Genomic DNA, 24,805 nt, shown 5'->3' with positions numbered 1-24,805 from the left:
GGCTAAGGGAATAGTTGAAGGCCAGGGTGTTGAGCACAAGCAGAAATCTTGGGTGGGGTGTGGCAAGAGGCTTTGTGAGAATTTGCAGAGAGAAGATTAGGGCTGTGAAGCACTTTTTACTCACAATGTATCATTTAGTAGGTTACCAAATAAGTGTATTTGGTAGATGTATTTGGTGTAAATGGTACACCAAAAAAATGTCTCTTTTCTGCCACTCTGCCACGATGGTGGTCAATCACTTCCTAGGCTCTGCTGATCTTGTACAAAGAGGCAATGTAGCAGACCAGCTAGGTCCAAATCCAACTTTGCTCTTTCCTAGCTGTGTGATGTTGGAAAGGTTGGCCAACCTCTCTGGGCTTCACATTCTTCATCTGTGAAACTGAGATAAAGAACTTATAACAATGTAAACAATTTATACCTGTTTCTGCCACACTGAAAACTCTGTGTGAGTTCTAAATGATACACAGTAATATGCCAGGTGGATGGACTATATCAGAAGTGTAGATGCTGAAGGATGGATGAGAATTGCAGTCTCCAGGCAAAGAGGCAGAGACTCTGCTCTACCCTGACCGCTTAGGAACATGAGGAACCTAATGTCACACATTCTCCTCCATGAAACATACTCCCTTCCTGTCCATTCCTTGTCCTCATCTCTTGCCTTTAGTGTCAGAGATAGTAACAAGAATATGTCCAGTCACATCACCAGTTCGGCCAATTGCACACATCCCTTCTTCATCCTGACAGGCAGGCAGGTGCATGTTAGTATCTCTGCTTGGTAGCGAGGTACAAGGAAGGTAAGGACAATGCCAGGGGCACAGGGGCAAATGCCAGAACTGGGATTCCATCCAGTTCTGTCTGATTTCGATCCCTGAGCTCCTCTTTGCAGGCAGTCTTTTCATTTGTGTTTCCCTGAAAGCAGAGTCTGAGCCACGGACATGGAAGCAGGTTATGTGCTTGGGAGGTGACTTAGGAGCCAGGAGTGAGAGCTTGTGCCGTGGAGCTGTTACCAGGGTGGGCAAGCAGGGCGCAATCCCATGAAGGCCCTCCCCAGACCTGTGTAGTCAGGTCCCAGGAAGGGTGGGACTTGGGGCATTTCTCCACCCACGCCCAGCCCATTGTTTAGAACAGGTGCCCTAGGACACTACCCTCCCCCCCACAGCCATGTAACCACTGCAGAGGGGCTGAGCTGACAAATCAGAGAAAACCCAGGACTGAAAGAGCAGAAATACTGTGGTTTGTATCTGAGGTCTGGACCATGTATGCCTAGACTACGCATGCAGATATGCACCTCTGAAATCAGATGAGCTGAAGGGGCGTGGCTGCAGGCAGAAAAAGGGTCTGTGAACAGCCTCACTGGACTCCTGGATATGTCTGTAGGGAGACTGCACTTCCTAGGGGAAGGCACTGCTGTACACATGCCCTCAAAATTCGGGTGTTAAACCTCACCCCACTTCGATGGCATGTGGAGGGGGGGCTTTGGAGGTGACTAGGTCATGAGGGTGGAGCTGTCATGAATGCAATTAGTGCCCTGATAAAAGAGACCCCAGGGAGCACCCTGCCTATGCCACGTGAGGACACAGTCTCTGAACCAGGAAGTGAGCTCTCCCCAGACCCAGAATCTGCTAGGTGCTTTGAACTGGGCTCCGGTTTTGCTTCCCAGTCTCCAGAATAGTGAGAAATAAATTTCTGTTGTTTCCAAGCCACCCAGTCTGTTTAAAGCAGCCACATGGACTAAGATGGGTGCATACATTTCTTCTGCTTCTCACAACGACCTGGAAGGAAAACAGGCAAGATACTGCCACCCAAACTGCCCCACTTCTCATTCTGTTCCGTCCCTAATAGATCACAACTTTGGGCAAATCATTGTAATATTCTGAGTTTCCAGTTCTCATCTGTCAATTCTTTTAACAAATGTCTATTAATCACCTATATGTGCCAAACCTCATTCTAGGTACCAGGGATACCACTGTGAAGAACAAAACAGATCACCTGCCCCTCCCAAAAAATCTCTGCTACAGCTGACCTTGCTTTCCACTGGGTGAAGATAAACAAAATGCAGAAGAAATAGGAAAATGTTTGGAATATGAGAGACTGTCAAGGAAAGCATGGAAGGGAGATGGCAATATGGGGCAGGGGAGCAAAGGGAATCTGTGTTGGGGAGATTAGGTAAATGCTCTCTGAGAAGGAAGCATGTGAATGAAGACCTACAGGGATGAGGGAGGAAACATGTGGCTCTGTGACAGAAAGATTTTCAGCCAGCAGAAACAGCATGTGCAAAGGCCCTGGGGCAGGATTCTGCCTGGTGTGTTCCAGGAACATCAGGAAGGCTGGGTGGCTGGAGTACATTGAGTAGAGAGTGAGAATAGTGATGAAATCAGACAGGAGAAAAGGGGGAACGGCCAATGGAGACTCTGGATTTCACCACGAGTGGGAAGCAAAGCTGTAGGCGGGTTTTAAAGAGAAGTGATGTGATAGGACTTAATATTTTTATAACACCACTCTGATTGTTACGAATAGACTGCAAGGCGACAAGGAGAGAAGAGGGAGAGCAGTCAGGAGCCTATTACAGCAAAGGGGTGACATACGATGGGGGGGACTGGGCTGGGGTGGTATCCATGGAGGTGGTGAGAAGTGTCAGATTTTGTAAATATACAAAATGCTCTCCAGACCTTAGACTCATTACCTTGTCCAATTTTCACAACAACACTCAAGAGGTTGGGGTTACCATCTCTCATTTTTTAAAAAGAACAGGAAGCTGGGTGCCTGCCCAGGTTATGCAGCTGACCTGCCACCATCAGACCACGTCTAGAACACCTGTCTCCCAAATCCACTCTTCAGATATTTTCCCTAATCTAACCATCCTTCAGCTGCATTTCAGATGATAGATTCTACTGTCTGTGTAGACTTGCTTCTTGAAAACAGTGCTTCCTAAATGTCCTCTACCATAAGACCCCCATTGCCAAAGCCAATCAGGACTTGAGAACGAAAATGTTCCTGGCAGAGCCAAGACCAAAAACAGAGAGAAAGAAGGAGAAGCAGAGAGGGTGGCCGCTGAAAATTCCAGCACTTAGCAGGCAGAGATCAATTCCTTAGGGTGTTTTTTCCCCCTCTACTTGAGGCTGTAAGTAGAAACTTAATTAAAAGCGTGACTTGATTCAAAGAGGGGCACGGAGGATGTGACACTTTAAAAATATCACAGTGTTGGGCTTGGCAGTGACTCTGAGAAAATGCCTCCCTGACACGTCAGACTTCTGCCGACAGGATGACAGGCAGGGAGACTGTGGCAAGAAGCTGTTATACCATCAGCCATGTGGTAACATATACTGGGAGTGAAACTTGCTTATTCTGCCATGACCACCCCCACCAACCCCACTGTAGCCCCAGACTCATATGCCAAGCTGTGTACCTGCATCTTCATGTGGGTAGACAATCAGGACTTCAAACCTGTGAGTCCAAAATAACCCCCATTTCCCACCGCTCCCAGCTGCTCCTTCTGATGTCTTTCCAACTCAAGTAACACCACTGCCACCCACCCAGTGGCTCAAGCAAGAAAGCTAGCAGTCATCCTTGATTTCTCTCTCTCCCTCACCCCTAAGATCCAATGCCTTTCAAGTGCCCTCCACTCTGCTTCCAGAACACGTCTCTAATCTGGCCCTTTCTCTCCACCCCCACTGATAAAACTCTAGGTGCCACGTCTCCTGCAGGAGTGTGGCTGCAACCTCCTTTCTCCGCCCCTCTTGAATGCACAGAACAGCCAGCATGAGCTTTTCAAAATGTGAAATGTAAACCTGAACAGGTGTTCCCCTGGATTCCATGTGCCCCATGGCTTCCCAGTATTCTTAGACTAAAAGACAGACTCAGTTAGATCTGGTAGGATCTGGCTGCTAATTTCCCAAATCTCTGCTTATGCAGAGATTACCTCCCCTCCCCACAGCTTCCAGCCACCTGGCCTCTTTTCCAGCCCTTGAATGCACCAGGCCCTTTCCCTCCTCTGAGCTTTGCAGAGGCTGTTCCCTCTGCCTAAAGTGCTCTTGAATCAGCTGTTCCGAAGACTGGCACCTTCCTATCCTTGAGCAACTCCTCCCCAGAAAGGCTTTCTGCCCCAACCCTGCCTCAGAGTTTCTCAATCTCAGGACTATTGATATTTGAGGCCAGACCATTCTTGTTGCAGGGGGCATCCTGTGCATTATTAAGATGTTTAGCACTGGCCCTGGCCCTACCCACTAGATGCTCTGAGCACTACCATCCAAATGTTTCTCAAGACATTGCCATACTGTCCCCTGGGGAGGGGATGGAATAAGTCACCCATAGTTAAGAACTATTTCCCACCTAAAGCTCCTCCTCACACTTCTGCTTTATATCTTAGCCCTCTCAGCAGTTAACTTTTGTATTATTATGTATGGTCATGTTCCCCTTAAGAATGTAATCTCCATGAGTGCAGGAAGTCCAGCTATCTTATTCAGAGTCTGAATCCCCAGAACCCAGGACAATGCCTGGCCTGGGGAGGATGGTCAACAGATATTCACTGAAGGAATGATAATAGTTGATATTTATTAAGTGTTATAATGAGCCACGCTCTCTGCTAAACACTGTTCATGTGTTCCTCAGATTATTAATGTAAAATATCTAGCAGAAGCCTGGCACATTGTTAGCATTTAATAAATAGCATGCTATAATTACTGCCCGAATTTATTAATTATTATACTCAAAGTAGGGCCTAGATTAGGGAAATGAAAATATTGACACTTGAAACAATTTGGAAATAGCACAAAGCACTATATAATGGGCCTAACTAAGGCCCAAAACAATACTCATTATATATTGGTAGGAAGAGGCCTAGAGAAGTTAGGAAATATTTCCTGGAAGAGATGGTGTGATAGGTAGTCTCCAAAGATGGTCACCATCAATTCCTTCCCTCCTTGAATATACATGCTGCACTACCCACCAACAAATGAAATTCATTTCTTCTCCCAATGAAATCTAGGTTGACCTGGTAACTTACCAATAGAATGAAAGTAGAAATTGTACTAGACTAGTTCTGGGACTAGCCTTTATGAGGCCTAGCAGCTTCTACTTTTGCTCTTACAAGCAGCCATCATCATATAAATGTACATGCACTAGATTAGTAAGTGATAAGTTATTACATGGAGAGACAGTCCTGTGAAGGAGCACTGAAGCCCAGAAATGTGAAGGAAGCTTCCTGGACCTTCGATCCCAGCCCACACGGCCCTTAAGGCAGCTGAATGAGAGATGTCAGCCAATCCCCCACGGAGCAGAAGAACCATCCTGCTGAACCCTGCCCCAATTCCAAACACACAGAGGTATGAAAAATAATAAATCACTTTAAGCCCTGAAATTCAGGGATTATTTGTTGAAAATCAATAGATAAAAGAAACAGGTGGGAATTTGAATAGAGGAAGGCTTGACATGGGCAGCATGGTGAGAAAGGCATTCCAAATAAGGAAACCTAGTGTAACAAATTAATTAATCTTCCGGCCTCTCAATCCACTTCGCATCACCTGCTACACTCCAACGGCGCTGAACCTCTCAAGCTCTCTTAACTTCCAGCCTCTGCCCCTGCTCCTCCCACTGCCTCCCTCTCTCTTGTCCTCTTTTGGCCACCTTTTAGGTCTCAAATGTTGCTCCTTTGGGGAAGCCTTCCTTTTCTTTACCCACAATTCCACAATATCATAGGGTTGATCTTGTTAGTCGACCTTATTTCTCCATTATGATGATTAATTAATTAATGGTGGGGGGAGGGAAAGCACTTACTGTAGAATGAAAACTAATGAAGGAGGAATAATGGAATTAGAAAATTAACCATTTGCCACTGTCTCAGTAATAATTGACTCAGGCATGAATCATCAATAGAATCTGAAAGGAGCAGCTGAAAGTTTGATGAAGTCGGGTTATGTATACAGCTTCGGAGTATATGCCCTAAAACTTCTTTTTAATTCCAGAGGTACAAAAGTGCCTTTATAATGGAGAAACCTGGCATACATCATTTTAATCAATTGATCAGAGTTAACACTAACAGTGATGAAACAAACCAACATCATATCCCTACTGACCATCACTGAGGGCACAACATCACTTGTGTGATGATCTGACAAAAATGGATAACCTGAATCTAACCAGGAGACATCTGATTAAACCCCCAAATTTACAGACATTCTTACACTTCTCAAAGCATATCAATATCTGGAAAGACACAGACAGAGGAAACATTCCAGATTAAAGGCATCTACAGAGACATGAAATATTAATGCAGTGCAAGATTCTGGACTGTATCCTGAGCCTGAACAAATATGCTATAAAGGGCATTATAGGAACATTTGGTAAAATCTCAACAAAGTCTATAGATTAGATGTGTGTATGTATGAATGTGAATTTTTCTGCTTTTGATGATTGTACTGTGGTTATTTAGGGAGGGTTCTTGGCAAACACCCTCTGATGCATTTTTGTGGTAATTGGGCATGATACATGAAACTTACTGTTTTAAAAAAGATATGGATGTACAGATAGGGAGAAAATAATAAAGCCAATGTGGGAAATTATTAACAGTTGGTAAATATGGATGAAACTTGCACTAGTCTTACACTGGGTCTATAGGTTTGAAATTATTTCAGAATGAAAAGTTGGAAAAATAAAACATCAGATACTTGGTGGGTAAAATACAATGTGATATGAATACACACCCACCAGATTGGCTAAAATGAAAAGGATGGGCAATACCGGGCATCGGGGATAAGGCAGAGTAACTGGAACTCACTTGCTATTGGAACTCACTGCTATTGGAGGGGATATAAATTTTTGCAGCCACTTCAGAAAATTATTTGGCTGTGTCCGCTGAAGTTTAACAGATCCATATCCTATGACTCAGTAATTTCATACGGAAATACAAACCTATAAAAACACATATATATGCAAATTCTGCAAAAGAAGTGCATTAGAATATAGCATGGCTATAATTCATAGCCACTAAATGGAAACTCAAATATGCCCTAAATGAACAAATTGCAGCATATTCCAAAAAACACTTGACAGCAATGAAAAATAAATGATCTCTATTGACTAAAACAAAGAATGAACCTCATAAAAATATTAAGCAGAAGAGGTCACACAAAAATAGTGCCTTTTGTATGTCTGCATTTATATAAAGTTGAAAAACAGGCAAAAAAGGAACCTGCAGGTGTTAGAAGCCAGGACAGTGGTTACCCCCTAGCAAAAAGGGGTTGCTGGCAAGAAGTGGACATGAGCTGCTTCTGGAGTTCGGCTAATGTTTTGTGGATCTGGATGCTGCTTACTTAGCTGCATCACTTTCTGAAGACTCACTGAGATTTACCTTAATGATTCAGGCACTTTGCTGTTATGTATGTCACTCTTCAATAAAATGTTCATATTAACAAAGAAAAAAAGAATGATAATAATGCCTCAGGATATATCAGCACTGCTGTAACTGCCTTTCATGGATGCATTCAGATTGGCAAGTCATGAAATACGTACCATCAGGCAGCTGCTATGGCCAAACACCCCTAATTTTTGCAAATGAAGAAACAAGAGGCTCAGAGTGCTTAAGCAACTTGCTGAGGGTCACACAGCCAGGAAGTGGCTGATCAGAACTCAAATCCAAGCAATCTAGCTGCCTACAGAGTCTGCATTCCTAGGGACTATGTCCTACTGAGTCTTAATGAAGAGTCTTTTCCTGTAGAGGATCACCATTCCTTCATCAAAGGGCCTCCTCAATAAACGGGATGTTAGGAAATATGGAAATGAGCTTAGAGAATCAGCTGCTCTGCTAATAAAGATGGAGAGAGGAATATGGTGCCCAACTGAGACATGATAATGAGGCTGATCTTAATATAATTTCTTGGTCCTTACTTGTAAAACTAAGATCTAAGAGGGGGAAGGGAAAAAAAACACTCCACCCATGAAAGGCAGGGTGGGGTCCCATGAGAAAAGATGGTTGAGGTACTGCTAATGATCCAATTCAAAAAGAGAATGCAGCTCTGTGATCCTTTTCCAGTTATCACAGAATCTGAGCCCTGTGGTATGTTCACTGCTGCAAGAGAAAGTGTAGGGAGAAATTAATAGCTTGACTTTGTTTTCTACCTGTGGCAGATAACGTTTTGAATTATTAATCTGTATTTTCCCAGGGATTTTTGTGGAGTGCATTGTGGAGTCTCTTCAGTCAGCGAGCCTTTCCACATTCTGTTGAAGTTTCACACGAAGAAAGAGGTGAACTGGATTCTCCAGATCCAAGGGAGGGAGGGAGTAGCAGAGAGAACTGAGGATCTCCTCCAGGGATAGGAAATGAGGTAAAGATGGAGAATGGGTGGGACTTGGCCCTGTGTAGGAACAGCACCCAGGACAGTTAGAATTCAGAAGGACAAGCTATAAAGAGCTAGGCAGACGCTGGATCCAAACTCGGGCCCTCAGCCCTCCCACAAGGTCTTGGGCTCCAAAGCTTGAAATAGAAACGGAAGGTTCACAGACAATGTCAACTCAACAAATAACTAAATGTACTCTTGGTTGAGGAAGCTCAATATTGACCAAAAATATTATTATTATAATTTTTACCAACTTAGAAGTTGAACTAGGAAAATAGTGATATTTCTCTCACACCTGAGTCTGAGGATGTACATGCACATCTCCTACATGTGAAATGGGTGGAAGCTTCCAGTATGGACTCCAAAGAGCATTTTGCATTGAGAAAAATCACTTGCATAGAAAAAACATTATCTCTTTTGCTTTTCCCAGTGCCTGCTTAGTAACTCTCAAAACCCCACTGTGCTGTGACAGGCAAGGCTGGATTTGACCATCCATTCCCTTTGCTTGACCTTTGGGTCCAACTGCTTATGAGTTCATGATGTTAGTACTTCTGTCAGGAAGAGCTATTTTAAGATGACTTCAAGTTTTAACAAAACTGAGTTAAATATCAACCGAACGTGTCTACCTCCTGTGAGTGAAGATATGATCGAAGCTTGTGTGGTGATCGCTATTATCATCTCATGTTATAAGTCAGGTGTATCCACCAGGATATTTAAATTTACCTAGAAGCCAACTGTTACTGCTACCAAGGGCAGCACAGAACTACTCAAGTACAGAACTGGGTAAAATATGAGGATCATCATGGAGGCTGGAGTCATTAGCCCAGATGTGTAGAAGGCTTGTGGCGATGATAATTATGCATCATTAGTGCATTTGCAAAATGAGATCCCTTTTCCAGCAGGAGAGGAAAATCCACCCGGTGCAGGTGAGTGCACAGCATCCTGGTGGCAATTCACCACTGCCTCAACTCTGGGTAAAGTACATTCTATTGCAGCAACTTCTCTGCAGGCAGGAGGATACTGGAACCTTCAGGGAAGGGTAATTGGCTTAACTGAGAAACGGCTGTTGTCTTGATACCAGAGAGGGCTGTTTAAGCAATGTCAAAGCTGGGTGAAAGAGGAGGTCTTGATTAAGAATGAGGAGTGTCAGCAGGTGGGTGTGAACATCATTTGCAAATCCTCTCCTATATGAAGCCTTTGAGCTGAGTGAGAGACATGAAGGGATGTGGGGCTGCAAGGCAGAGTTTCTTTGGTATTTCTGGGAGGATGTATTTGTACCCTGTGTAAAGACAACATTTGGATTACGGAAATTGCAACATCAACCATGTAGGGATCAAATTCATTAAAGAAAAAAAAAGAGTTAGCTGATGAAAAGTTGAGGGTATTGAGTGAGGTCTCTGGGGCTACAGTGACAAAGAGTGGTTAAGTTTAGATGCTCTAGGCAAGCAAGATTTGAGTCCCATGCCCCTCATTTATTGCCTGTTTGACTTTGGGAAATGACTTCACCTCCCTGAACCTCCATTTCTTCATCTATAAAATGATAACCTCTCTCAAAAGATTATTTGAGGATTCAATGAGATATGCATGTCAAAGCACATGGTGTTGTACCTGACATATAGTACATGCTCATGAATGTTAGCTATTATAGGTACAAAGGAATATGTGTGTGGAGGGGGGTGATGTAATGAAAAATGTATATTTGGTCTCTGTCCCCGGCTTGGAAAACCCTTGGAATTTCCTAGGTGATGTGAGCATCTTTTGTTCTTAGGAGGTAATTCCTGGCAGGATCCTGGATGGCTTCAGGACAGGGACCAGTCACTGGACAGTTGGAGCTGGGAGCTTTCAGCCCCATCCCCCATCCATTCAGGGAGACTGAGTTAATGACTGATCATGCCTATGTGATGAAAACTTCATAAAAATCTCTAGGCAGCAGAGTTTGAAGAGCTTCTGGGCTGATGAGCATATCCACATGCCAGAAGGGTGGTGCATACCAACTCCACAGGGACAGAAGTTCCAGACCCTTCCAGACTTCACTCTATGTACCTCTTCTTATGTATCTTTTGTAATTTGTTTATAATAGACCAGTAAATGTAAGTAAAATGTTTTCCTGAGTTCTGTAAGCCATTGTATACAGGATGGGGGTGTGGGAACCTCTGATTGACAACCATTTGGTCAGAAGTACAGACGACATCATGAGACTGGCAACTGCTTTCTGAAGAGGGGGTGGTGGGTGGGCAGTCTGGTGGGACTGAGCGCTTCACCTGTGGGATCTGCTCTAACTCTAGATAGTGTCAAAACTGAATTATAGGACACCCACTTGGTGTCTGGACAGTTGGTGAATTGGTTGGTGGGGGGCGAATCCCCCCCATACCTGGTGTCAGTAATGTTCTGTGAGTAGAGAAATAGATTTCCTGGAGGGTGCTGTCCAGCCAGTGTGTGGCTCTGTTAATATGAAAAACACCAAGACAGAAGGAAAGAGAGAGAGATGGGATAGCAAATATAAATGTTCCCTGAGTCCCTCTAAGCCCACTAGCCTGAGGGACAAATGACGTTACAACCAGAAATAATTCTTATTTCCCTTGACTTCAAACGTAAAATCCAAGACCATTAAACACGTCTTAATATTTCATGTGGCCCTTTGTGAAAACAGCTCTTTTGGCTTCTCCCTATAGCCCTCCATGACGGAAGGTTCAGAAATAAGCTCATGGGGCCAGGCATTACCTGGGGCAGATATTACCATGGAAGTTAAGGTTTATTGAACACTCATTCCGTGTAGGGCTGCAAGCTAGGCCCCTTGGCATCCTGAACCGTGCCAAAACCCTCAGAATGACCACAGGAAGCTGGTAGTCATTGTTCTCATATTTTAGATGTGCAGACAAAGCCCCAAAAGGTTAACTGGCCCAACACCATAGAGATAGGAAGTGAGACCAAGAATGTCTGTCCCTAAAGCCAGCAGTCTTTATATGTTGTTCTCCTGAGGTACCCTATGTATAAACCACCTTCTCAATTGCCCCTTACAACTCTATCCCCACCATGAAAATCAACTCATTCAAACAGATGCTTGATGGGCCCATAAAACATGCTCAGAGGCCTTAAATCCAATTGGGATCCAAAACTAGGCACAAAATGAACCACCACATCCCCTTGACATAAATCAGGTCATTCACAGACAATGGAGAAATTGCAAATGAACTGAGAGCCCAGTGGCTTGCTCCAAATCAAAAAGATGCCATTAAAAAAAAAAAGTTTAATAGACTTAGAGCAGTCTACTAGGTAGAGAGGCCATTAATATAAGATAAATAATGGTAGTGAGGTGGGTGAGCAGAAGCTCATAAATTCTCACTTGCTTATTAAAGAAGGTATCTTTTGGATTCACATTTATAATGTATATGACTGCATATAAATGAATTATAAATGTTTTCCTGAAACACCAAACACTGGCTGCTATTCCTGTGTGATGCAGAAAAAGGAAGTCATAAAGGAATGAATTAAGATTCTGTTTACCTTCCTATTATCAAAGAGAATACTTCATAGCTAGAGGGGAACTTAGAGATAGACAATCTATTCCAACTCCTTCCTTTTTCCAGGTTAGGCCAGACCAGGACTTCAGATAATTTGAAATTCAAACACACTAGTGGAGCACAAACCCATTTTAATTTTCTTCTTACCACTGGCAACTCTAAGCAAGGTATGAGTCTCCTGTTCAAAGCCAACAACTGATCGGGCTTAATGATGACTGGACACAGAACCCTAATTCCTATTAATTCCAGGGTCAGGCCTTTGCTATTTCAGCCCTGAACTTGCATAGTCGTGATCCATATTTCAGAGCAATATTGATTGTTCTCTATCTTCAGCTGGAATACTGACAGGCTTCTTTTGAAGACAGATATTTCTTTTGAAGGTCATTTGAAACCATTAGGATTATACATACTGATCCTAGAAAACCAGAATAAATATGGTCTAGGATGATGAAAGAAACAGGTGAGTTTGCAGGAATCCCAGACCTGAAGAGTCACTGCTTCATTTCCCAGGAAACTACAGAATTTGTAGAGAAGCTCCTTGTCCAGCATGGCACTCAAGCCATAGAGTAGGAGAGGCTAAGGGGACTGTCTGGGTGAACAGAGGTGCGGGAAGCCTTGTAGATCCTGATGGTACCACATGGTGTGTAGAAAGCACTGGGGAGCTCTTGATCTCCTGAGAAAGGCACAGAAGTGGCTGAGAGAACCAGAAGACCAGAAACATCCTCCTGGTTGGGGTCTGGGAATGTGGCTGCAGTGACCTGGAAACCAACAGCTACCATAGAACCCCAGTCAGTGGCAGTAGAAGAAAAGGGGATGCATAGTAGCTACAGTAGGTGGTGGTTCTGTAGCAATGTTACTTCTCCGCCAGGTCTGGCAGGTCCCAGAGCTAAGCCTTTACATCACACCAGGAACTTCAAACATGCCTGGTGAGGGCAGAAAGACATGCAAGAGAGAGAAACGTTGGTCACTTGAGTAGTAGGCAAAAGAAACTGACTCTTCAGCCAGAAGCAACTTCGTTTCCTCTGATTCAATTTTCCAGTGCATGGTAGAAGTGGCTGCTTGAGAGTGAAATTAAATTCAGTTACAGGAAAATAAAGTTCCATTTTCATCCATCTGAGTTTTGTGACTGGGAAAATACCCGCTGCATAAAATAAGCTCTTAAAATAGGGTCTGGTTTATTAACGCCTGGCTGCTGCAGCTACTGTTATTATTACTGTTGTTGTCATCACTACTGTTACACTGTGATCTCCTGGAAGCGGGTAAGCTTCTTTTGTTTCCATATCGCCATTGTTTATCATGGAATAGCTTCCTCATTTGTTGACTAAATGATGCAAAACCTAAATGTATCCCAGCAAGCACCCATTGCTATTGTTTGTGGAACCTGGTGTCCAGGTGGACACTCCACTGGCCTAGGTTCCTGAGGGACTGATGAGAGAACTACAACTACCAGTGTCAGATGCACAGGATGAGTAAGAAATAAATTTCGGATGTGCTAAGCCACTGAGATTTTTGGACTTGCTTGTTACCATACCACAGTGTAACCCAGCCCATACTGACTGATACAAACTAAAATGTGAAATGTGTTTCCAAGCAAGTACCTAGTCTATGAAATGCCCTTTTAGAATTTAATTTTCACTATCTGTATTTTATAGTCAATCAATCTGAAATAATGATATTAATGATTCGCCACACAGTCAGCAAAGGACTAAACCATTTAAATCTACAATCCTAGAATTTTCCATTATACCACACTGCCTTCAGATTAATCCCTTCTTGCACTTACTTCTCAACTACACCTTTTACTTTGAATTTCATGGGCAATAGCTACCTGACTCATATTCCTTTCCAAGAAGTCTTAAAGCAAGTAAGATTTGTGATGGAGTACAAGGAAAGATAGATGACAATTGAGAAAAATCCCTAATAGAAATGAAAGATCATTACTTTAAAATTTGGGATATCTGTCACCAATAGGAGCAGTCAGTGCAATGTGGCAGAAAACTCTGAAGGAGAAAGCAACAGTGTCCAGTTTTCCTGTAGGCTGCAACAGAATGAAAAAGAATGATGAAAGTATTGGGAAAGACATGGAGCTTCCCACACATTGCTGGTGGGAGTGTAAATACTTCCATCACTCTGGAAGACAATTTGGTTGCATCTAAGAAAATCAAATATACACCTATCCTGTGACCCTGCAGTTTTAGTCCTACTATGACACTCAAAAAAAAAAAAAATGAGTCCACATGTCCACAAAAAGATTTATATAAGAATGTTCATAGAGGCTAAATTCATAATAGTCCCAAAGTGGAAACCATGCAAAGGTTTATGAATTGAAAAAGAGATAACTGGGGTATATTCATACAAAGTAATACTAATCAATAAAAAATAATGAAATACAGTAAACATAATATTCTCAACAGTATGATGTTAAGCAAAAGAAACCAGATACAAAAGAGTAAGTACTGGATGACTCAATGTATGTGAATAACAAACACAGACAAAGCTAATCTATAGTGATTAAGGTCAGAGAGCGATTATATCCAGGGGTGGGGGTACTGACTGGAAAAGGTCATGAGGGATTTTTCTGAGATGATGAACATGTTCTGTAACTAGATTTGGATGGTAGTTACATAAGGCACATACCTAAGCATAAATCCACTGAGCTGTATACTTAAGATTTGTGCATTTTATCCTATGTAAGCTATGCCTCAAAATGCACAAAAATAAGAAAAATTAAGAGGGGATGATAAAATTTATATAGTCATCTTAAGAGGGTGAGCAGGGCTTTTGGGTCCTGGAGGTTTGGGCGCTCTCATTCAGCCGCAGAGGGGAATGGCTCTGGAGTGATCCACCCACAGGATGGTATGGCCATAAGACTAGGAATTCTGCAAAGGATGGTGGCCTCAGTGGTGACTACTCATGAGTATAAGGAAGACTCAAGAGTACCAGGGTGGATATCTGTGGATCTGTGGCTGAGCTGGTGGTCAGTGGAAATGATGCTCTGCAGGGCATCTCTGAACCATCAGAAAAAAGGCACAGGGCCACAGCATCACAGCATGGTGGGAAATGCAGCACTCACGACGACATCCCCAAGACACTCAGAACCAAGCCTTGTTTCACTTTTCTAACTACCTCCCAGGTCCCCAAATACTTGTAGAACCCCAAGAAGAGCTGAGTGTCCCCTAAGAACGACTGATACTGAATTTCTCAACTCTTATCAGCTAGAGTCAGTTTTAGTTACTTACTCCTAAATGTTCTGGCAACACTAAGGTTGCTTTTTTAAAAGTCAGCCACCCTGAAGTTTGCCATGGATGGTACCTTCCAGAGGGGGGAAAACAAACAACTTCCTTGTAAGCAGGACAGTCAGCATCCCAGCTGGTCTCAGCCACCTGCCACTCTATAACCCTGGGCAAGGCACCTCTCCTCTCAGACTCGCTGTTCTCGTCGGTCTGATGGGGATAGTAAGTCCTACTTCCCCACAGAATTGTTGCGAGGATTAAATGAAACCATCTGTGTAATACAACAAGCCCTCTACACATAACCACTTGGGTAACTCAACTCACTGTCCAGCTCTTTGCTCAGAGGTGCCGTACAGACTTCAGAGCTTATGTACACAGAGACTGCATTAAGTGTGAAGAAATAAACTCTCTGGGGCCCCCAGCTGGGAGCCTGAATTCCCTCACTGACACTGTGGCTATTCAGATGAAGTGAGGTGGAAACGGAAATGCAGTGACCCAGCAAATTTCAGAGCTCAGAAGGAGAGCGCGAAGGCGTGCTAGAGAAAAGAAATCAAAGGCTGATTTCTTAGGGTGGCGGGTCTGAGAGGCTGAATTCACCATGCTGCTTAAATGAAGTTTTTTTGCATTTTCTTCCAACGTAAACACACGCACACACCCTGGATTTCAGGACTTGGAGACAGGATGGGACATCATAAAATCTGGCTTTGCATCTTGTTTCATGGCGACACCCAGATTTCTTCCTTTTGTAATGCCCCAGTCCAGCCCTACCCGGAAACACTCATCCCCTTTGGAAACTGTGTGTGTGTTAGATTTCTTCACTATCCAAAGGAAATCAGGAGATCCACTAAGCAAACTGCTGTGATAGAAGGCCCTAGAAAGAAAGTAACGAGTCTGGGTCTAGTCCTGGCCCGTGCCTAGCCTGCTATGTGACCTGGGTGGAGCCACTTCATCTCTCCCAACCTCAGTTTCTCTATCTGTACAATCAGGGTTTGAAGAAATTGGTCTTTCCAGCCCAGGTCATTTGTGATTTTCAACTTTAGAAATAACCACTGAAGCCGCGAGGACCTCACAAATGAAATAGTAGAAGAATAAATTATAGGACATCCTTAATTCACCACACAACAAACATTTTTCGAGCTACAAATGGAGTTTACAGCGGTGAAGCAAGCATGTCTCTTTTCCTCCAGGAAGTTGCAATCTAGTGAGAATAACGGGAAGTACACACGTCTCAGCACAGCCTATTGGTCTCAAGAGATAATGCGCTGGAAGAGCCCAAGGAGAGCATCTGTAAGCATGAGGGGCCAGGGAATCTTCTTTAAGGACAAGATGCTTCAGCGAAGACCTGTTTTACTTTCTCCTCATGGTAAACTTACAGGTAAATAAAAATCACCCATAATCCCACTACTCTGAACCACCCTCCAACACACACACACACACACACACACACACTGAAATACACTCTTCCAGGCATTTCTCTGTATGATATGCATAAATGTATACCCTTTTTAAAAAGCTGGATCATTTAATATGTACTAATTTTTAATCTGTTCATTTTTCAGTTAATACAGAATACTGTGAACACCTTCTTAAGAAATTAAATCATCTTACCAATCTTCATACTATTCTATTAAATGAATGCACCATAATTTATTTAGTGAAGACTCTAAATTTGGAATTTAGGTTGTTTACAGTTTTCCTTGCTACTATAAACAACTTTGTGATGAATATGTGTGTAGCTCATTTTTTGTATATATTCTCCTTTATTTTCTCAGAAAGAATTCCTAACAGTGAAATCATTGAGTCAAAATCAAGCTGTCTTTTTAAGGCTTTTAATGTATAAGGCCAGATCTTCTCCCAGAAGGTTTTGCTAATTTTCAATTCCACCAGCATGAAACAAAGGTGCCAATTTCTCCCACAATCTCCCTATAAGTAGATATTATTTATTTTTATGTATGCTTACATTTATTTTGTTTTTCAGAATTGCCTATTTCTGTCTTTTCCATCTACATTAATTTGAAATACCTCTTTACATATTAAGGATACTGTCATTCTGGTTCATCATGTATGTTAAATCGTTTCCCAGTTTTTCATGCACACAGAATTTTTAAAACTTTTTCTCCCAGAGAAAAGTTAGTCTGGTTATTTCATTTCTGCCTTTGGGTTCACATAAGAAAATCCTTCCCATCAGATTTTAAAACTAGTATCTTCTTGTTTGTCTGGATATTTTAAAGTTTGATTTTAAAATATTTAAATCTTTATTTAAATAAGTTACCCTTGAGATAAAATGGAGATGATGAAGAGCAGGTTTCAATTTTTATTTTTGTATACTTTTGTAATAGCCGGCTCAGGGCTTTTTACAATGAGCAAGCCCAACTTTTGTAATTTAAGCAACTGTGAAAAATGTATCATCTGTTGGGCTTTGATTTTGGAATCTGATAGGTAGAAATCTACCTTTTATTTGTTTTCTGAGTGGTTCCTCAGATGCCTGGTCACCTGTTGTGTAACTCTAAGCTGAGATTTGGAGGACACAAGGGAGTTAATCAGGGAAGAAGGCCGTTTCAGTGAAGGGAAGCAGCATGTTCAGAGAGGTAAGAAAATAGCCAGCATGGTCAGGGAGCTCCAGGTCCATCCATGCGACTAGAGTAAAAGGTGCCATAATAAAATGTACCACTTTTAAGTATGCAGTTCAATAAATCTTAACAAGTGTATAACCCTAAGCAAACACTACCACAATCAAGACATAGAATGTTTCCATCAGACAAAATTCCTCCATGCACTGTAGAAACAGTCTTAAACCAATAGATTAGAAAATTTCAATGTAATGGGAATTTTCTCCTAAAAACAACTTAGTAAAAGTAACACAAAAAACATCAGAATATTTGAATACTCCTATAGCTAATAAAGATATTATATCTGCAGACTGTTGATCCCTCCTGCCCCACTTCCCCCCGACACCCACACACACAACAACTACCCCTGGCCCAAGTGACTTTATATATAATGAATTATTTTCAGTATTTAGGGAGGAAACAAAACACCAAATAACAAAATTGTCTGATTAATGTATCAATTCAATATACTCTCATTCAAAATCCCAGCAACTTTTTTTTAATGGAAAGTAAACATATGAGTCTAAAATGTATATGGAAATGCAAAGGGTCAATAGAGTAAAGATAACCTTGAAGGAGGACAAAGTTGGAGGGAAAGCTCTCAGGGGTGTTAGTAAGGATCTTATACCTTGCTTTAGATGGATGCCCATTGCTTAGTGTGTGTTATAAGTTAATACAAATATCTACTTAGCTAAATAACCTCCACATCAAAACCCTCTACTTGCCAGGAGCAATGTTTCTCTGGGAAGTCCCTGCCATTTACATGTGGCACTGTGGGAGTGTATTGGGATATATTGCAGTACTTAAAAATATTAGAGCAGGAATCAGCCAGACTCGTCTTCAAATTTGGCTCTGCTGCTTGGATTGGCATAATGACTTCAGAACATGGATTGGCAGTATCTAGCAGTGAGCATATGTACAGCCTAGGATTGCCCAATGAAGCTGCTAGGCATACATGCAATATGAATGAAATGTATGTAAACAGCCAAAAGTTTGAAAAAACTCAAGTTCTAAGGACTGGTCACCTTTGGGCAACTTGCTTTATTTACCTCTTTTAGATTCCAGATCTGTAAAATGGACATAGTAACACTGACAGCTACCTCACAGAACTGCACCCAGGCAAAGAAAACTTTTAGACTAGCATGTAGCAGATGTTCCATAAGCGATAGCTGATCTTTTTATTTGACTTTTAAGTAAGGATCTCATCACTCAAACGCGAATAAAGTATAAAATGCTTCTTCCACACTCCTGTAACACTGAACGTTCCTCCCAACATCAGTATTTGCATCATGCTCCCCAAGTGAGACAACTGGGGTGAGAAACAACAATTCATCCGAGACATCTCAACCTGGCTCTGCACATAGGTCCCCAGGGGACTCAGCAGCAAGGGGGTGGGGTGCAGGGTTGCAAAGCCTCACAGTCCTCCCTGGGAAGAGAGCTCCCTGTCCCATCCTGTGTTTGAGATCCCGGGACCCCTGTCAGCTCAGCGTCACACCCCACACCCCTCTCCTCCCCCAGGCTCACAGCCATCAAAGAACTGCCTCTGTTGAGTGCACTCCATCTGGAATCCGCTGGGAACACAGACATGGGTTGTGTACACCACAGAATTAGCCTTTATATTTCATTGTGTGTCTGCTGAGGCGGCGGTGAACCAGATGTGGTTTCGGCAGACATGCCTTCAAAAGCCGTAAACACACTTATCAGTAAACTGCAGAACAGGAGGCAGCCGGCAACAGTCAAGGTCACTGACAGGTGACATGCCAAATAAAGGGAGATTAAAAGCCATGCCTTGTCTGACATGGGTCCATTTGGTACTTACCAATGGCAGGATACGGAACATTGCTTACTCTTGATGGGAAGTCATTGAACACAGTGTAATTTTTTGGAAAGTGAGTCCCTGTCATTTTTCTCTATGTCTAAAAAAAAAAAAAGGAAAAGAAATAAAACAAAATACAGGTAGCTCTCTGCTGGCGGTGTAGATGCTTTCATTTATTTAATACTAACCTTTATTAAGAGTTTGCCATTGGCTGGATTTTCTGCTAAGCCTTCCTTTTGCAGTCTTCAGTACAACCTAATGACTCTCATTTTAATAATGATTCTCTTCTCAGTACAGGAAACTGAGACTCAGAAGACTTATGGTAACCTTCCCAAGCTAGTTAGTGACCAGCCAAGACTAGAACCCAGAAGATTATGTTATGATGCTTAATGCATGATGACAGAGATTTACTCTATGTGCAGGAAGGAGTGTATCAGGATGACATCCAGATGGCATGGCTTTCTGGCAATATGAACAGTTGGCATGCAAAGTGAATCCTACCTGTTTTTTGGACACTGTCCCCTCTGCAGCTGAGAAATGAATGCTCTAAAGAATGGTTAGAAATGGGCATTTGCAGGCCAGGGTGGCAACACAAACATCCCTCGTTTCTGCATCTCTGTGGCATAAGGAGGATCTTTCTAAATCAAGCTCCCATCCAGCCCAGACAACATTTTATGCACGCCAAGGAATGTGCTGTTTAAGAGCCCATCCATGGGGCATCCTTTTGCTTTCTACCCACACATCTACTTTTACGTATAGATTTAAAAAACCAGTTTGAGTATCAGGTTTAAGCCACAGGGTGCACTCACTAAAAACAGGCCACATTAAGATGACAGGGTTCTCCAAATCTTTGGTGTCCTAAATGAGTTTGACCCAGTATAAGCCAGAGTCACCCCTTCCTTTGAGGTTTCAATAAATTTGGCCTGAGCCTCCATCCCAAGTCCTGTGACTCTAACATCCTCCCAAGACTTTTATGAATCCCTTAGGGCTTGGGTTCCTCTTAATTACATCTGCCTGCAAGTTCCTGCTCCCCAGTTGCTCATTTTCTCTCTTAAGGCTGTCCTCTTCTCTCTGCACTGCATGGACCCAGAGGAAAGAGCCTCTTTTTCTGATGTTTCTCAATATATTTGTCATTGTCAATGCTTAGGGGTGATCATGAGTTTCCATCATAGCAAGGCCAATACCTTACAATTGCATATTAGATATCTTAAGTCTACTCGACTCCTCTAACTCTCAACCTCTATATCACACTTCCAGAACAGACAGAATAAGCTCTGCTCCAGCCACTGTGGCCTCCTCATGGTTCCTTGATCATGCCAACACACCTGTCTCAGGAATTTTGCATGTGCTGATACTTGTCTCTCAAATAGCCTCAAGACCACTCTGTCACTTCCAACACGTCTCTGTAAAATGTCACCCATCAGACACAACTTCCTGATCATCCCACATAAGAACACCTTGGTCTCCCTTTCGTCCTTTATTTATCTCCATAGGTCTCACCAACCCCTGCCATACTGCACATTTATTTGCTCAATTTGTTCTGTCTCCACTGCCATAACTCAGGCTCTGTAAGGGTAGCAATTTTGCCTAATTTGTTCTCTCTTGTATCCCCAGAGTCTGGAATGGAGGTGTGCATAGTGGGGCATCAGTGCAATACAGGGACAGAGTAAAAGAGTTAGTGAAGACACTTTCCCATTAATTAAAATGTTCTTTCCAGAAGCAGCATCAATAGGACCACCTCAGAGTCTAATGAAGTAATCAAGGTGATATTTTGCCACTACAGGGAAAGCAAAGCCCAGGCAATGTTACACTGGAAGAGAACTTATGATTTGGACTAGAATCCAAAATGGACTGAGAGGGAGCTGGGGTCAGTCCTGCACGTGGAGGGGCACCAGACGCTGAGAATGGGCAGCTGGAGCAGAAGATGCAATGTGGAAGCATGAGTGTCCCGGACCCATGAGGAAGACCAAGGCTGACCGCTTCCCCGAGTCACGCACTCCTCTCGCCAGGTAGTATAGCTGGTGGCAAAGAGCTTGGCCACCAAAGAGCTGGACTGCAGATTTAATTCATTCCACAAAACCTTAGCTGCAAGACCTTGGACAAGTTATTTAATCCAGAAACCCTCTTCTCCCATAAACTGGGAGGAACTTTATCAATGGTACACTATGTTTTGAAAAAGTCAGAAAATTCAGAAAAGTATGCTGAACACATTAAAAATACCTCATCATCATACCACCCAACAATCAACAAGTTGTATATAATAGTTTGACTTGCCCTGTGCTCTGTGGTGATCACTACAGTAGAAATAGGGCTTGTCTGAATTGAGATATTCTGTAAGTACAAAAGACATACCAGATTACAAAGACTTATTCCAAAAAAAAAGTAAAATATCTCATTAATAAGTTTAGATCAGTTACAGACTGAAATGATCATATTTCATTTCATTGGGAATAAATCAAATCTGTCATTAAAATGGATTTCACCTGTTTGCTTAACTTTTTTAATGTGGCTACTGGAAAATTTTAAATTACATATGCGACGTGCATTATATTTCTATTGGATAGCACTTTTCAAGATTCTCTCGTCTAACACACACGCATATGTACATATACTTTGCTTTTTATTAAAATAGGAGAACATTATTGTTTTATAAACTTGCTATTTTTATGCAACAATTTCCCAGGAAAATTTTTGCATGGCAGTAAACTAAGATTCTCATCATTATTTTTAACGTTCCAGAGTAGAATTCTGAATAAATGCATCAGAATTAATTTAACCTGTAATTAAACTTTTTTAAGCTACATTTTTTTCTTTTCTTCCCTTGCTTTTTCATCTCTTTTTCTCTTTTTTATTGGTACATAATGCCCCTTGACAAGTTGTAGGACAAGAAACTATGTGTACTTGTTCTGTTGCTGCCCTAGGATAAATTCCTAAAATATATTTAGGGTTCATGGAAACCAAGTAAGTGACATGCTCCTTGGACAAGCTACTTTATGAACTGGGGATTCTACTGGGTGGAGAGCAGAGTGATTTTGAAGGCCTTTGACCAACCTCTTTGAGATTCAGATGCACGTGGCCCAAGGACATGAAAAACAGTGTTGGGCAAAAGGATATTTTTTTAATGGATGGTTGGACAGTCTCTGGAGGCAGACAAGTCAGTTTTGACCACAGTTCTCTGTCATTTCTGACTATGTGACTTTTACCTAGTTTTGTAACCTCTCTAAGCCCCAGTCTTCATATCTAAGAAGTGGGATCACTAATTGTATCTCTTTCATAAGATTATTCTTAAGACTGAAATGCCACATGTAATTGTTCAACACAGTGCCTGGCTCCCTAATGGTAAATCCTCAGGAAATGAAATTATTAACATTTTTGAGATGTTTGGATATGCTAATCAACACATATACACACACACACATACAGAGAGGTTCCTGCATTTTTTCATACTCTCCCCTCCCTCAACTACTTTTTCCAAATAGAAATTCGCTAAAATAAATTGAAATGGGCAAAGAATATAAGGCACAATTTATACTAGAAATATCTGCAATTACTAACTCTGAATTAAACATATCCCTTCATGAATAATGAAGCAGAAATAGGCCAAAGGAAAAATGAGATAAGATCTTAAATCCATGTATTTTTAATTGCTTCATTATCTAAAATTTGCTATGAATAGCAGTGGATACAGTTTGCTGTTTAAGGCACAAAAAGAAATAAGATTTTTCAGCCAAATCACAAAAGGCTATCAAAAATTAATTTTGTGTGCTGTGATCACTGAAAATGTAAGTGATTTTGAGGCAGAGTGACATTAAAAAATGCCATTTATATGCTAATAATAAATGAGTCATATTTTTTCATTTCGATGCAAAATAAATTTTATTTTCATTTTAATGAACTGTAATGAATTATAACCTTTTTCTTTTTGTCTTTGGTAAAAGTTTAGGACAGATAGCAGAAGGTCAACAGATGCTAGAAGAGGTCTGAGAGGGAGTGAAAATGGGACAGGTCCTTTCACATGGTACTAATCTCCTAAACTAAATAGGACCATCTGAAGTTGTGGTGGATTTGCTCTAGGTTTCTAGAGATTTCCAAAAGTCAGATTTACCTCAGAGATGGCAAACTACTCCTTGATACTATATTAGAAAAAGGTATCTTTGAATTATATTGATTAGTCATCCTTTTTTTTTCCTTCCAGGGAATGACATTCATAGTCTAGAATTTAAAAGAACACAGTCAGTTATGTGATTTTTGGCATGCATGCCACTCTCTGAAGAGTATTTTCAATAATACTTTTTATTCTTTATTGAAGTCTTACACAAAATGTCAGACACTTTGCTAAGTATTATATCCTTTCTTCTATCTAACCCTCATGACAGTCCTCAGAAGTTAGTGTTCTTATAATCCCCATTTTACAGATAAGAAACTTAAAACTCAAAGAGGGTAAGCAATTTCCCCAAGATTTCACAGGTTGCAAATTGCGGAGCACAGATCTGAACTCATAGCTCTCCGTGAGTTAAGTGCTATATGTTTATTTATGCATCCTGTCAATACCTTTTTTAAAAAAAGGAAATAGAAGGATATTAACATTTACTTCAAACAAATGAAATTAAAATGGTGAAATTTCACTCATCAGTGAGAAAAATGCTTGTGGGGAGGACAGAAAGAAAGACACTGGGGTGCCCTAGGATATCACAGCCCATTCTGCCTCCAGGATGCAGATAGCTGGTGAATACCTCACCCATGTCCTGGCTAGGCTTACAGCCCAGTTATTTCATCAAATCTCAAAGGCTGAAATGCTTGAGCCTTCCAGACATGCATGTCAGGGCTTTGGTGAAAAATACCAAGGGCTATGTTGGGCTGAGAGGCCATTTGTTTTTACTGAGAGTCTGACATTATTCTCTGATATCTGGCTTCTTTGAAGTGAGGAGCCAAGCTTCCAAATTCATTTGTGTCCCCCTCATCCCTTACTCTTAGATCTTGGGTTGCCTTTGCCTGACATGGTTGTAGAAGTTAATTCTCTTTGACCAGGGTCTCTTACAATGGGACCTTGTGAGTTATGGAGCAGTAATTCACCCCTTCAGATCTAGTGGACCCAAGGCCATGGGCCAGCTCCTATTAAACAGAAAGGTCTGAATTATTATCCTATAATTCACCTCTTAGAAGTGTCTTAATTCAATTACACTATGGCCCTGAATGACTATTAAAAGAAATAGAAAGAGGGTTCTGGGTATTTTTTGTTACCAACCAAAGTAATTTTCAGAGCCAAAGAGTTCTTCCTCTAAAGTCATTAGAAAGA

The 24,805-nt window shown here is 41.8% G+C and overlaps 1 long non-coding RNA gene across 2 annotated transcripts in view; it reads right to left on the bottom strand.

Annotated features, from left to right (window-relative positions):
* The window catches only part of LOC108383248 (uncharacterized), a 274,618-nt gene that overhangs the window by 82,531 nt on the left and 167,282 nt on the right, over nt 1–24,805 (bottom strand). For both annotated transcript variants that reach the window (XR_001849739.3, XR_012122305.1), the window contains exon 4: nt 19,513–19,609. This is a non-coding gene — a long non-coding RNA (uncharacterized lncRNA). The remainder of the gene's footprint in view (nt 1–19,512; nt 19,610–24,805) is intronic.

This window comes from Manis javanica, chromosome 10, assembly GCF_040802235.1.
Source record: "Manis javanica isolate MJ-LG chromosome 10, MJ_LKY, whole genome shotgun sequence".
NCBI lineage: Eukaryota > Metazoa > Chordata > Mammalia > Pholidota > Manidae > Manis > Manis javanica.
This window is presented reverse-complemented; position numbering and strand designations above follow the sequence as displayed.